Source organism: Anguilla anguilla, chromosome 3, assembly GCF_013347855.1.
Source record: "Anguilla anguilla isolate fAngAng1 chromosome 3, fAngAng1.pri, whole genome shotgun sequence".
Classification (NCBI taxonomy): Eukaryota; Metazoa; Chordata; class Actinopteri; order Anguilliformes; family Anguillidae; genus Anguilla; species Anguilla anguilla.
The window spans coordinates 552,501-568,220 of NC_049203.1; the positions used below are offsets into that span (position 1 = coordinate 552,501).

General features: G+C 49.2%; 1 long non-coding RNA gene across 3 annotated transcripts in view; it reads right to left on the minus strand.

Moving 5' to 3' along the window:
* Positions 1 to 6,394, minus strand: part of LOC118222830 — a 162,565-nt gene extending 156,171 nt beyond the window's left edge. For all 3 annotated transcript variants that reach the window (XR_004764338.1, XR_004764339.1, XR_004764340.1), the window contains exon 1: positions 6,244 to 6,394. This is a non-coding gene — a long non-coding RNA (uncharacterized LOC118222830). The remainder of the gene's footprint in view (positions 1 to 6,243) is intronic.
* Between the last annotated feature and the right edge of the window lie 9,326 nt (positions 6,395 to 15,720).

A 15,720-nucleotide genomic window follows, 5' to 3' on the forward strand; every position in this document is an offset into this window, starting at 1 on the left:
TTTGATGTAGGATAAGAGTAAATAACAGGACAGGGGACATTAATGACCACTATATTCACACAAAACAAACAACTTTCTCCTTCAGACGTCTGTTCCAAAGAAACTTTGGTTACTTCAATGATGCACAACGTTTTGCATTGTGATGAAGTCTGGAACTACCTGACCATGAAAGGATGTGTCCCTTCCAGAAACTTACAGCGCAGAAACAAAAAAAACAAAGCAAATCACCTTTAAAACAGATAAAAGCAAAGTAGCTCAAAGTAACCAATGAGAGAGAGTCCTTCACTTCACTTCTGCCACCATCACTTTTGATTGAATACAGGCAGTGTTAAGAAAGAGCAGGTCTGTTACACTGACAAAAAAATATATATTTTTATGATTTTGAAGAAATAAAGTCTTTCGCCTAAATGTTCTGAGCAGCTGAGCCCATCCTGTTTGGCGTGTGGAGTTCAGACACGCGCTCCCACCAGTCGAACCCGAGGCTGGGAGATGGCTTCATACGAGGGCTCATCTGCAGGTAGCTTCCAGCAGAAGGCTGGATTCATTAAATCTGCAGATCTGCACGGCGACACAGCAGGAATGGCCCCCGAGAGCCAGAAAGGCCGTCTCGCACTAATGACCTCATCAGTGCAGGCCGTCTCGCACTAATGACCTCATCTGTACAGGCCGCCCGCAAACGGACCTTTTATATCACAGACAGGGCCGGGTCCACAGCTGAGAGGCACTCCCGCGATGGACAGGAGGATTAGCGCTACGATCCGGACCGAACAGACACTCTCACAGTCATACAAAACCTGAACAATTCCAAAGAAAGCAAACAGCACCATAAGTGATTATCCTGATGGCCTGCTGTTTCACAGAACTACGCACTTTACAAACCACCAGAGGCAGAAGCATTTCAAACCCACACAAAAATAGAAAGTACTTACGCTGAGAAATGAAATGCAGTTCTGAGCGAACAGATGATGTTTCCGTACCGCTCTGTTTTTAACTGAAAAGCCGTAATGGGTGAAAAACTGGCCGAGCGTTTGTGAAAACATAAACGAACACTTACGTTTTTAAATCACCGGGCAGAATGAAATGTGCGACTGTAACAGGTGACACTGAGCCAGAACACTGAACCCCAGGTTAGCACGTTTCTGTTAAATATCATTACGGGGGACAACGAGCCCTTCAGGCTCACGAGCTGCAGGTTTGCAGCTTTAGCACAGAAACGAGCGCCCAATCAGGGGAGCAGAAACAAGCGCCCAATCAGGGGAGCAGAAACAAGCGCCCAATCAGGGGAGCAGAAACAAGCGCCCAATCAGGGGAGCAGAAACAAGCGCCCAATCAGGGGAGCAGAAACAAGCGCCCAATCAGGGGAGCAGAAACGAGCGCCCAATCAGGGGAGCAGCAATGAGTGCCCAATCAGGGGACCGGTAATGAGCACCCAATCAGGGGAGCAGAAACGAGTGCCCAATCAGGGGACCGGTAATGAGCACCCAATCAGGGGAGCAGAAACGAGCTCCCAATCAGGGGAGCAGAAACGAACACCCAATCAGGGGAGCAGAAACGAACACCCAATCAGGGGAGCAGAAACGAGTGCCCAATCAGAGGAGCAGAAACGAGTGCCCAATCAGGGGAGCAGAAACGAGCGCTTTTCTCCCACGCCTGAGGAAGACATCACGAATGCTTCCTGACCCGAAATTACTGCTTTAATTACACATGCAAATCTGCCCCTTCTACCAAGCATCTATGCAGCAAATCTGCCCCTTCTACCAAGCATCTATGCAGCAAATCTGCCCCTTCTACCAAGCATCTATGCAGCAAATCTGCCCCTTCTACCAAGCATCTATGCAGCAAACCTGCCCCTTCTACCAAGCATCTATGCAGCAAACCTGGCCCTTCTACCAAGCATCTATGCAGCAAATCTGCCCCTTCTACCAAGCATCTATGCAGCAAATCTGCCCCTTCTACCAAGCATCTATGCAGCAAATCTGCCCCTTCTACCAAGCATCTACGCAGCAAACCTGCCCCTTCTACCAAGCATCTATGCAAAGTGTTACTGTGAGACGTTCAAACATTATCTCTGAGGCCGTCCAGGAGTGTGTGTGTGTGTGTGTGTGTCTGTGTACTGTGTGTGTGTGTGTGTGTGTGTGTATGTGTCTGTGTACTGTGTGTGTGTGTGTGTGTGTGTGTATGTGTCTGTGTACTGTGTGTATGTGTCTGTGTACTGTGTGTATGTGTCTGTGTACTGTGTGTGTGTGTGTGTGTGTGTGGGGGATGGGTGGTTGATTTGACCCTCTCTCTTCATCCTTGCCTTGTGTCTGTTCAGTGTGGTTTGCAGTTTTCAGGCAGACATTAACTCTCACCTCTGCCACGGACCCAAAGGATGAAACAAGCTGTTCTCAGGAGAGCCCTCTGTAATTACAAGGATGGTGGGGCTTAGCAGGAAGTGATGTCGTTCACGGTGGGAAAAAGCACCTGCTCAGACAGAAGTGTGAACAGGGTGTCGTGGTCTAATCCTGGCAGTCCCAGGGGTTACCAGCCCCCTGCAGGTTGAGTGCTGCAGTGCGGGTCAATGCGTTTTCAGTGGAAACTGCTGTCTGCTGACCTTAGAAAGATACAAGGAGGTCAGAGGATTCCTGGAGGGCCCAATAACCATCAGCTTCCATCAGCTGGAGCTCGTCAGTCTGCTCAGCGAGCATAAGCGTCTCACGCGTATCTGCAGGGAGGAGAGTCGTCTGCTGCCAAAGACCTGGGGCTCCAATCGCTTATTTTATCCGTCCTCATCTCCCCGAACCTCGTCTGACCCAGAAATCGATCAAGGTCCACCATCTTTAAGGACATTCCGATCCGTAAATGCTCCTCAGAGGAGAGAGGAGTGAGGAGGATGCTTCAGCGAGGATCCATGAGTCATCACTTTGCTGAAGCTCACTCTACTTTCCCGCCATTTTGTTCATCCTCACGCCAGAACTCCATGCGCTTGTGTCACTCCGCCCCCGGCTGACCCTGGCTGTTCTCTGAACTCAGGGAGTAAGGGGGGGGGGGGGGGCTGTCTGGGGGGGGTAGTAAAGGGGTCGTCTTCTGCTGAGATTTGGGACTTACTGACGTTAAAATGCAATTAAGATGGAGCGGGCGGCGGATGGATGGGTGGGGTGGGGATGGGTGGGGATGGGTGGGGATGAGTGGGGATGGGTGGGGCGGGGATGAGTGGGGATGGGTGGGGTGGGGATGGGTGAGGATGGGTGGGGATGGGTGGGGTGGGGATGAGTGGGGATGAGTGGGGATGGGTGGGGTGGGGATGAGTGGGGATGGGTGGGGCGGGGATGAGTGGGGATGAGTGGGGATGGGTGGGGCAGGGATGAGTGGGGATGGGTGGGGCGGGGAGGGCGAAGATGGGTGGAGTGGGGAGATGGGGCGGCAGGGGGCCAATTGCAGTATGGTAATCAGAGACTTAAAGAAGTGCCACACGTTCATCTGCCTCCAGCTGCGCTTTACCGCCTGAATCAATAAAAGTGAGGAATTCAATTACATATCTGCACTTCCCACAGCGAATGGAAATGAATGCACCCATTTCCAGCACAGGAACATTTGTTTTCTACAAAGCGAACTGTCTCAAACTCGTCCCGTTCTATTTGCCTTCTCAGAAATAACTGAGGAGACGTGCACCAGGCCCAAAGAGACTCGTTTTTTCCCCTCCAAAAAAGTCATAAAAAGCGTAATGGGTTTTTTTGTCCCCAACTATAAAAACTTCATATGCTTATTGCCGCTCAGAGCGTTAGGATCAGCATGTCTGTCTGATCTCTCTGTTCATACTGAGCGAACAGCGGATTACCCTGAGGGATTAATAATCACACAGCTGCACGAATGAGAGAGAGAGAGCAGCCACTCATTCCGCACCAATCAGAGGAGCCTAAGCAATCTGAGCTGCACCAATCAGTGGAGCCTAATCAGTCTGAGCTGCACCAATCAGAGGAGACTAAGCAGTCTGAGCTGCACCAATCAGAGGAGACTAAGCAATCTGAGCTGCACCAATCAGAGGAGCCTAATCAGTCTGAGCTGCACCAATCAGAGGAGCCTAAGCAATCTGAGCTGCACCAATCAGAGGAGCCTAAGCAGACTGAGCTGCACCAATCAGAGGAGACTAAGCAGACTGAGCTGCACCAATCAGAGGAGACTAAGCAGACTGAGCTGCACCAATCAGAGGAGACTAAGCAGACTGAGCTGCACCAATCAGAGGAGACTAAGCAATCTGAGCTGCACCAATCAGAGGAGACTAAGCAGTCTGAGCTGCACCAATCAGAGGAGACTAAGCAATCTGAGCTGCACCAATCAGAGGAGACTAAGCAGTCTCAGCTGCACCAATCAGAGGGGCCTAATCAGTCTGAGCTGCACCAATCAGAGGAGCCTAATCAGTCTGAGCTGCACCAATCAGAGGAGCCTAATCAGTCTGAGCTGCACCAATCAGAGGAGCCTAATCAGTCTAAGTTCTGCAGAGGCAGCGGTGTGGAACCCCTGAGCGTAGAAACACTGCTCTCTGCAGAGCATGCAGCCGTGTGGAGAGTCCTCATTGGACTGAGCCGTCAAACGAACAGGTTAAATACAAACTTAAACATCGCTGTCAAACGAACAGGTTAAATACAAACTTAAACATCGCTGTCAAACGAACAGGTTAAATACAAACTTAAACATCGCTGTCAAACGAACAGGTTAAACACAAACTTAAACATCGCTGTCAAACGAACAGGTTAAATACAAACTTAAACATCACGGTCAGGCAGGGAGCCAGTGGACAGTGTGAGTCTGGTGCCTTTCTGTACGTCGTGCACAGGAAGGCTTCATAAAGAGTGTTCAGCTCCACACCTCCGCTAGCTGAGCACACGCGTTGAGTTAATAATGTTCAGATTAACTGCCCCTGACTGATGTGGCTCTGGGGAGAGATTCACTCCAATGAGCACAATGCTCAGCTCCTCAGCCAAAACAACCCCCAAACTCTCCTGTGAGAGAGAGAGAGGGAGTGTGAGAGAGAGAGGGAGTGAGAGAGAGAGGAGTGTGTGTGAGAGACTGAATGAGAGGAGGTGCTTGTGAGGGAGTGTTTCTGAATAAACAGTTTGGGAGGTGGGGAGCATGTGAAGGTGTGTAAGAGTGAAAGAGGAGGTGGTCAGAGGGAGACAGGGACAGAGGAGGTGCTGCAGTGTTTGTGTGTAAAACAGGGGCATTGTGGGTAAAAACAGGGGCATTGTGGGTAGGAAAGTCTGTGACCTCCTGCACCTCTCAGTGTAAATGCCTCCCTCAGCAGAAGCTGCAGCCATGTCGGCAGAACCAAAGTTTATCCACGCTGGACGCACCCCCCCCCCCCCCAAAAAAAACAAAAACTCCATCAGCAAGACACCTATGCACTTCCTCTTATGCACTTCTGATTGGACATAAACTTGTCCAATAAAATGAAAGCAGCGCACAGCTGGCCTCTTTAGGGCCCTCAGAAGACCAAAGACCCAACAGTGGTTTTTATTGCTGTTGCCTAGCAATGCCTCACCAAGCCACATACGTACAAACGCAGATGAATATGAAATTCAAATAAGCTTGGGAAAAGAGGTATGAAAAACAGCTCCACACCATAAGACATTAAAGACCCTGAGCAATTACTTTTTTATTGCATTTAAAGCGTTCATTAAGCCTCAAGGTAAAGGTGTATACTTTTTTTGTGTTTATAACCAGGAAAAAAAATACAATTTCCTTATGTCATTTCAGCATTAGATGTCTGTAAGCATATCCATGGTATGACACGTGCGCGTTTTCTATGGATGGTGAGCGAGCACGATGGAGCCAGTCTTTGGAAACAAACCACGTAAAAAATAAAAAATAAAATAAAAAGTGAAAAGGTGTTTTTCCCCCAGATAGTCTAGACATAGTTTCAGGGCAGGGCTTTCTGAGTACGAGAGCGGCGCAGCGGTAATCTTCCGCGAGTTTAAGGAGCAGAGGAGAGGTCGTTGTCTGAATCCCGATCAGTGGTTCTGGGCTGTATTTAGTTTGGCGCGGCGTGTCGGCGCGTCCGCCGGTTCCTTCGCTCCTGCGCCACTCGCGCCGCTCGCCGATAATTGCGATGCAAATTTCTCATGCGGTTCTTTGAAAACCAATTACCATCTGGGTCGCTAAAAAAAAACTCCCGAGCTCGGGCTGGCGACCAGCGCGGCGGAATGTATTTACAGCAGCATATGTCCTCATAGCGACTGGGGAATGTTTAAAAAAGGGAACACGTACCTGACTCTGTACGAAAATCTGTTCAGGCAGGAGCGTAATAAACACATCGCTTGTGCTGCACAAATGGCCGTCATTAGAGACAGATGAACCACGATGCAATCACGATAATGAGTAGCGCGGAAGGACGAAAGGTCCCATTGGCTCCTTTGTAGTTTACCTGAGATTGAATAGCGTTCTTAATGCGGGTAATTTCCGGATATGACGTAATTTTCCCGTTGTTTGTAACGTGATTGTAGCATGCAATTTGTTTCACAGCATAACCGAAGCAGCAGGTGTCAGGAAGTAATTCGGAGAAATAATAGTCAAGTCAAGTCAAGACGATAGGAGTCAAATCATTGGGACTATAATTATTTCACCAATAGAGGGCACTTGTAGCGAAGTAAATTGCAGTGGTGACGCTCTGTCCTCTAAATGTCCTCGTTTGCTGCTGCGTTCAGGGCACATTGCTCAGCATAGTCCGGCGTTTTCATCATTTATTAGTTCCCAAGCGCTGGGATCAAAGCGCATTTCGCAGTCTTTCTACGGCCAAGATATAATTGCTGTAAAAATGAGTCAGACTTAACGAGCAGTCCACAGCTCAACAGCCTAAGAGCAGCTCAGAAACATCAGACTAAGTGTGCTCCAGCTCTGGAGTGCAGTGCATTCCAGGTCACTCCAGCGCCTCTGGATGTTCCAAGCTGATGCATTCTACTTTTGCTGATCACTTTAAGAAGTTCAAATGCACCTTTGGATAAAATCTAAACTTTTGATTTGACAACAATAACAAAAAAAAAAAAAAACCACATAGGTCTTATTATTCCTTTCACTCCTCCCCGTTTCACAAAATTCAGCCCCACAACTCCAGTTACTGGGAGGACAGAATTAAGAAAAACATCTAAATCCTGAAACCAGTTACCACTGGGAACTGTACAATGTAAGCTTGTGTATAAACATTTTAAAATGTTGATGAAGACTCAGCGGACACCTGATGCACAGAGTGGCAGCTTCGTCTCCTCAGAAGTGAATTAACTGGTGACCAGGCTGCCTGTGCTAAAGGCCTGGTAAAAACGGCCCCTTCAATGGGCCAATCAGCCCCAACAGCTGCACCTGAACGTACATACTGTGCTATTTCCAGCAAAACAACCCCAGATCAGTTTCACTGCTTTTCTCCCTTCTGATCTTTCCCAGAGTTAAGAGAACAGGTGTGTCTGTTCAACAGACCTTACAGGAATTTCAAAGGCAACGCGATGTAAATACAGTATTAAAGTATGTACAGTATGGGCCCTGTTGATGGGGCTGTAGTTCTGCCTGAAATGGAGGTCTTCTTCTCCAGATATCAGCCGGGTGAAATGGCGAAAGATTTCAGCTTCAGAGCAGGGGTCTGCAGAGGGATTTCCCAACTGTCTGAGCGGGAAATCACTCCTCCTGAGCTGGTCTAATTTTGGTCTCACGCTGGTCTCAAACTGATCTCACGCTGATCTCGCTCTGGTCCCATGCTGGTCTCACACTGATCTCACACTGGTCTCACGCTGATCTCACGCTGGTCTAATGTTGGTCTCACACTGGTCTCACGCTGATCTCACGCTGGTCTCACGCTGGTCTCATGTTGGTCTAATGTTGGTCTCACACAATGTGCTTTTCCTGCATCTTCGTTTGACTGACTGAACTGAACCATCATTGTGTGTTGCTTATTATTTAACTGTAAATCAAACACATCCTTGATCAACAACATTGCATCCAAGGTGTATCTGACCTTGTGTCTTTGCTCACTTATTCCTCTTACACTCATCTAAAGTTCAGTGATTCCTGTAAATATACTAAGCTTAGCCTAAACTGATTTTGATAAACATCAAGTACATACAAATATTGTAATACAAAGTGTACTGTTTAAGACATCCAGTCAAACTGGTATTACAGATTTTTAAGAGCTGAAACCTATTAAACAAAACAATTAATATCATTAATTTAACAGATTAATGTAATCTGATTTAGATTTCCCATCATTTTTCAGCGGAGTTGGTTCATTAATGCACATACTCCTGTGCTAATGCATATTTAAACAGGCAGCAGTTTACATGTTGAAGCAGCAATTAATTTAGTGTTGAAATTTTGTGCTGAAACTTTAAGAACAGCGTGTAATTTAATGCGTCTTCTCTCAGGGCCGAATGCGAAGCTAACGCTGCTCAGTTTTTATCTGCAGTCAGCTCGCCTCATCCCCAAACCCATAAATTCTTGCATTTTTAATAAACACCTTCAGCTTCCAATTAAGTGTTGCATTTAAACTGTAATGTTGAGGGGAGAATAGGACTCAAAATATTCACTTAACCCCTCGCCCCCCACCAAAAGAAATGAATATAAATAAAATCCAAATCCCATCTGCTACGTCCCCAAACCCTGTCCTTTCTGGTCATCAGCTGCCCAAATTGATCCCCCGTGTCACAGTGGTAGTGAACTTCGGGGGGGGGGAGAATTTGAATGGACATATTGCACACACCCATCACACAGCTGTTTGTCTCATTTGTACATGTTCTGAACTGATCTCAGAACACAGCTCTACAGAGATTTGAGTGCCCACTAAAGCAGAGAGAAACATTTAATAATAAAGAGAATGTCCTTGTTTACTCGAGTACCGTCTCCATAAATTCAAATATAATAGCTTTTTTTTTTTTGTTTGTTGCCTTTTTCCATTTTTTTTAGGTTATGAAAACACTCTAATGAATTGCCTCTCTGCTGGGGATACCCAGATCAGAGATACCCCCATCCCTTTTCTCTTTTATTTTACCCTCAAAATTAATTGCAGGACAATGGCTGGCAAGCAAATAACCCCCCCCCCCATCCTCTCCCTGCTCCATAAATCTAGCAGGACAGTCATGGGGGTGGGGGGGTTAAAAACGGCCAAGCCAGCTATTCTACAATGGCAATAAAAGAATCATATGTTTTGGGCCGTCTGACATTTATGAAGATTGATCATTAAAATCCACACGGACGATCGCGGAGCACTCTCTATTCATCAGGATAATGAAGGCAGTGCTTCTTTAATGGCAGGATTTTGATACATTTAGCGAAAGGAAAAAGGACGGGGGGGCGGGGGGGGGATCGGCTCAATCGGAGAGGTAAATGACTGGCTGGCAAACAGAGGAGTTTTATTAGAAACACGGAAAATCAATCCTGAGCACCAGAATCCCGGCCTTCTGGGAGGAGAATTATTATAATGTACTTCACGAGCACCGTGTTTTTATTTTCCCATTTGGCTTTTCCAGAACGTGGTGGGATTCTCAGGACAGAATCGGAGGTACAAATGCATCAGCAGTGCAGGTTGTTCATGACTCACAAACCTTCTGAACTCTCACAAGGAGAGATACACAAAATGGCTTTCCTTTCATAAATCTCTTAATTCCAAATGTTGCCAAAGAGCTACAGGATGTGTGTAGAGGAATCACACTGACCAATGAGAGCCCAGCGTTCTGCTACACACCTCGGTGAGGCGGAAACTGCTTTGTGTTTATAGCTGACTGGGGAAACCGCTCATTTCCATGGGTAAATAAGATGGAGAAAAACACAGGAACTGCAAAACCAGCCACTAAAGCCAGAGTACTGGAACACCAGGACACAGTGCGCATTATCCCAGCACTCAAACGGGTCTTTCTGGAACAATCTCTGGCCCGGAGGTCCCTGCTGTGTGATGAAGAAGCTGAGCAGAGGGCTGTTTCTGACACGGAGAGACTGACCCTCACGGGCGTGCCAGAGAGAGAGAGACTGAACCACACTGGCGTGCCAGAGAGAGAGAGACTGACCCACACGGGCGTGCCGGAGAGAGAGAGACTGAACCACACGGGCGTGCCGGAGAGAGAGAGACTGAACCACACTGGCGTGCCAGAGAGAGAGAGAGAGACTGACCCTCACGGGCGTGCCAGAGAGAGAGAGAGAGAGACTGACCCACACTGGCGTGCCAGAGAGAGAGAGAGAGACTGAACCACACTGGCGTGCCAGAGAGAGAGAGACTGAACCACACTGGCGTGCCAGAGAGAGAGAGACTGAACCACACGGGCGTGCCAGAGAGAGAGAGAGAGACTGACCCACACTGGCGTGCCAGAGAGAGAGAGACTGACCCACACGGGCGTGCCGGAGAGAGAGAGAGACAGAGAGAGACAGAGAGAGACTGACCCTCACGGGCGTGCCAGAGAGAGAGAGACTGAACCACACTGGCGTGCCAGAGAGAGAGAGAGACTGACCCTCACGGGCGTGCCGGAGAGAGAGAGAGAGAGAGAGAGAGAGACTGACCCTCACGGGCGTGCCAGAGAGAGAGAGAGAGAGAGAGAGAGAGACTGACCCTCACGGGCGTGCCAGAGAGAGAGAGACTGAACCACACGGGCGTGCCAGAGAGAGAGAGAGAGACTGACCCACACTGGCGTGCCAGAGAGAGAGAGACTGACCCACACGGGCGTGCCGGAGAGAGAGAGAGACAGAGAGAGACAGAGAGAGACTGACCCTCACGGGCGTGCCAGAGAGAGAGAGACTGAACCACACTGGCGTGCCAGAGAGAGAGAGAGACTGACCCTCACGGGCGTGCCGGAGAGAGAGAGACTGAACCACACTGGCGTGCCAGAGAGAGAGAGAGACTGACCCTCACGGGCGTGCCAGAGAGAGCGAGAGAGAGAGAGAGAGAGAGGCTGACCCTCACGGGCGTGCCAGAGAGAGAGAGACTGACCCACACTGGCGTGCCAGAGAGAGAGAGAGAGACTGAACCACACTGGCGTGCCAGAGAGAGAGAGAGAGAGAGAGAGAGAGAGACTGACCCTCACGGGCATGCCAGAGAGAGAGAGAGAGACTGAACCACACTGGCGTGCCAGAGAGAGAGAGAGAGACTGAACCACACTGGCGTGCCAGAGAGAGAGAGAGAGAGAGAGAGAGAGAGACTGACCCACACGGGCGTGCCGGAGAGAGAGAGAGAGAGAGAGAGAGAGAGACTGACCCTCACGGGCGTGCCAGAGAGAGAGAGACTGAACCACACTGGCGTGCCAGAGAGAGAGAGAGAGAGAGAGAGAGAGACTGACCCACACGGGCGTGCCGGAGAGAGAGAGCGAGAGAGAGAGAGAGACTGACCCTCACGGGCGTGCCAGAGAGAGAGAGACTGACCCTCACGGGCGTGCCAGAGAGAGAGAGACTGAACCACACTGGCGTGCCAGAGAGAGAGAGAGAGACTGAACCACACTGGCGTGCCAGAGAGAGAGAGAGAGAGAGAGACTGAACCACACTGGCGTGCCAGAGAGAGAGAGAGAGAGAGAGAGAGACTGAACCACACTGGCGTGCCAGAGAGAGAGAGACTGAACCACACTGGCGTGCCAGAGAGAGAGAGAGAGACTGAACCACACTGGCGTGCCAGAGAGAGAGAGAGAGAGAGAGAGAGAGACTGAACCACACTGGCGTGCCAGAGCTGTGCCATTGGTTCTGTTCTGGCCTGCTCCGGCCTGTTCCAAACAATCACACAGACGCCCCCCTTCCACTCAGCCAATCGGTTCTCTGCTTTCTTCTGTTTACTCCCTCTCTCTCCCCTGTCCTTTTCACTCTCTCTCTTTGTGTTTGTTCTTATCTCTCCCTCTCTCTCACCTGTGTGACAGTGTGAGTGTGTGTGCGTGTGAGTGTGTGTGTGCGGGAGAGTGTGTGTATGTACGCGAGTGTGTGTGTGTGTGTGTGTGTGTGTTTGTTTCAGCCACTTTTAGAGTGAACAGGTGAGTCAGGACTTTAGGCAGTGTAAGACTGCAGCAGTGCGTTTAAATCACACAGTTTATGAGCTGCAGAAGGAGCAGCACGCAGCTGAAATCGCGTCATTTGCTTTGTAACGGCTGCAGCTGAGAGAAAAGCAGCAGCTTTAGCGGCCCTCAGGGTGACATGGCGTGCTCTTCAATATGCGTCGATTTATAATCGATGCATTTATTAAAACGCGCCGCTGCATTTTACTGCCTGCATTACCCAGAATCCTGCATTACGCCAGCAGTAAAAACCACTCAGAGCTTCAGAGAGGCTGGAAGGTTTTTCCAAAACGAACTCTTAACACAGCACAAAGTGGCAAGTTTCCCTGGAAACCCCAGAGCTAGCTATATGACGGAATTGTTCACGGATGCCTGGAGAATGTGAAATGGATGTGCCCAATATGGGTGGGTGGGGGGGGGGGGTTGTTTGGTGGAGGGGGGGGTTTGGGGGCGGTGTTCGGTTTTGGGGTGTGGGGGGGTGTTGGGTTTTAGGATGTGGGGTGTGTTGAGTGTGGCGGATGTTGGGAGCAGGGGAAAAGGATGTGGGTGGGTGTTTGGTTTTGGGGAGTGGGGGCATGAGGGGGGGGTGGTGGGAGCGGGGGAAGGGGATGTGGGTGGGTGTTGGGGTGTTGGGTGGGGGCGGTGTTGGGAGCGGGATCAGGTCTAATGGAGCTCCTGCCTGGACGGTGAACACAGTGAGCACGCAGAGGGGAGAGGCCCTGATGAATCGCCGCGCGGTTCTGCTAACGGCGCTCGTCGGAGAGTAATGAGCGGGAGATCGGTGATGTAACCCCTGGGTGGGCTAGGGAGATTAATACCTGCGGAGGTTACAGGCTGGGGTCTGCGCCACTGAAGCTCAAAGCTCCATTTCCTCTGAGTGATAAAGAGCATGGAGCAGACATTTCTCCCAGTCTACTGCACTGAGACTGCTGCAGAGACACAGACCACTGCTCAATAGCTACGAGCTAATGTCAATGTGTAGCAACCAGCTAGCAGAAGCTAGCTAGCTAGCTGGCTGAGCAACATTCATGTTGTTTGGCCAATGTTACACTAATGTTAGCTCAGTTACAGAGGAGATAAAGTGAGAAACGTTACGTTATGAAATTAAATGAAGAGCCTAGCTGGAGCTCCACGCCGAGTTCCTGCACTTTATTAGTTTCTGCTCATCCTTCAAAAGGGATGAAAGACCAAACAGGAAGTGCCACGGCTGTGTTTGGCTCCAGTCAGAGGCTGCCATGTGCGTCACTACACTGACGAAGAGGCCCTTTCATCCACAGTCACTAACTCAAATAAACTGCAAGGATTTTATTTACTTTTTACTGGAAAATAGTAGACAAGGTGTGTGTACAAATAATATTTGAAATGATATCAATCACTCAGGCATCTTTAGTCCTCATATTTTAAAATGAAATATGATCCCATAAACAATGTATCACACTAATTATGCTTTATTGTGATGATTAAGTAAATTTGGAAGCATGCAGACACATCCTGTACATTTCACTGTTAAGGCCTAATTAGTGAATTACAAGGATTGCTAATTATTTGTCAAAACAATGGGTTGTCTGAAGTACAAACAAGTTCTCAAAGATGGTTTAAAAAAAAAAAAAATCATAAATAAAAGTGGCAGAATGATGGATGCAGAGCCATCTGGCTGCCAGTGATTCAGTATGAAAAGCAAAATCTAGGAAATGGTATATATTACAGCTGAGCGTGTGTAAGTATAACAGGTTAGAGGGTTAGGGTTATGAGTGTGTGTAAGTATAGCAGGTTAGAGGGTTAGGGTTATGAGCGTGTGTAAGTATAGCAGGTTAGAGGGTTAGGGTTAGGGTTATGAGCGTGTGTAAGTGTAGCAGGTTAGAGGGTTAGGGTTATGAGCGTGTGTAAGTGTAGCAGGTTAGAGGGTTAGGGTTATGAGCGTGTGTAAGTGTAGCAGGTTAGAGGGTTAGGGTTAGGGTTATGAGCGTGTGTAAGTGTAGCAGGTTAGAGGGTTATGGTTATGAGCGTGTGTAAGTGTAGCAGGTTAGAGGGTTAGGGTTAGGGTTATGAGCGTGTGTAAGTATAGCAGGTTAGAGGGTTATGGTTATGAGCGTGTGTAAGTGTAGCAGGTTAGAGGGTTAGGGTTAGGGTTATGAGCGTGTGTAAGTATAGCAGGTTAGAGGGTTAGGGTTATGAGCGTGTGTAAGTATAGCAGGTTAGAGGGTTAGGGTTATGAGCGTGTGTAAGTATAGCAGGTTAGAGGGTTAGGGTTATGAGCGTGTGTAAGTATAGCAGGTTAGAGGGACCTACAGTCCGCTCTATCTGCAGTGACTGGCGATATTTACTAATTTCCCTCACACTGAAAAGGACGCGGTCCCCGCCGCTCACTGTCGTTGGAGAGCGGACATTTCCAGGTGAGTGTGTGTCTGTGTGGTGTGCGTGCCTGCGTGTGTGTGTGTGTGAGAGAGTGTGTGTGCGTGCGTGTGTTAGTGTGCTTGCGTGCCTGTGTGTGAGTGTGTGTGTGCATGTATATATGTGCGTGCATGTGCATGCGTGTGTGTGTGCGCATGCATATCTGTGTGTGTGTGTGTGCATGCGTGTGCGTGCGTGCGTGCATGTGTGTGTGTGTGCGTGCGTGTGAGTGACAGTGTGTGTGTGGTTGAGGAAGGCTGGTATGACTCAGGGGAGTGCTGTGGTCAGAGATTAATTGCTTGTTGGCTCAGGACACCTGTAACTGACCTGATTATTGGGCTGATTACTCTACCCAGCGACAGTGGGATGCTGCCCTGCCCCAGGCAGCGTTTGATTTAAACACAGTTCCCCTCACCCCCGATCCATTAACTCACCAGGGACCGCCGAGCCGCTTCAACAAACACATTACTAATATCACCGCTGGAGACCAGCACCACAAACACAATAAAGCAGAGCAGAGCAGCAGTGTGCAGGGGGCTGGGCTGGGGCGGCCAGGACACCCGCGCTTCAACTTCCTGTGAGCGACGCTCCTCCGTCTGCGGACGAGAACGGCTGCAAACTCGCGGAGGCGTGACTAGAAACCGTGCTGAATGAGAAGCCCCAGCGATCCAAGACTCACGGATCTGCAGTATCTCAGTCTGTTCTCATCTCGCCGTCTCTCTGAGGGCCATTTCTTTCACAGGAACGCGGAAAACTCTCCGAGTTTAAAAAGGAACCTTCAGACAGCTCACAGACATTTCAGTACTTAACCCTGCATTACGGATTCATGTGTTTATCAAATATGCTTCCGTGTTTTCTGCTGAAGGCAACAGCTTGCGTGATGCAGTCTGGTTGGTTTCTAAACTGACAGAATTGGCCCTCACTCCGGGTGCTGATCTCTCAGAGCAGTGTGCCTGATGCCTCCTCAGTGAAGAAGTCTTTGGAGTCAGTGTAAAGGCCCTGACACTTTTCTGGATCAGATGATTTGATCCGCTGTTGCCATAGTACCCCCAGGCTGAGAGAGTCACCACCCCCTCCTCCTCCCCCCTAAAACTCTGTCTACCCCCCCCAGGGCCCTAAAGGAACCAGCCCCTGCCAGGGAGGCTGTTTCATCATCCGAACGTCTGATGTGCTGATTACATCACTACTCTGTAAAGCGTACGGAGGAACAAACTGAACGCGTTTAGCAGTGAGCTACAGGCGTGTTTTGATTTAAAAGATGACAGTGGAATGATCCCCCCAACCCCCGCCCCCGCCCCCGCCCCTTCATGGCAGATCTGTGGTATGGCAGATTTCATATTTCAGATGTGAAGCTTGA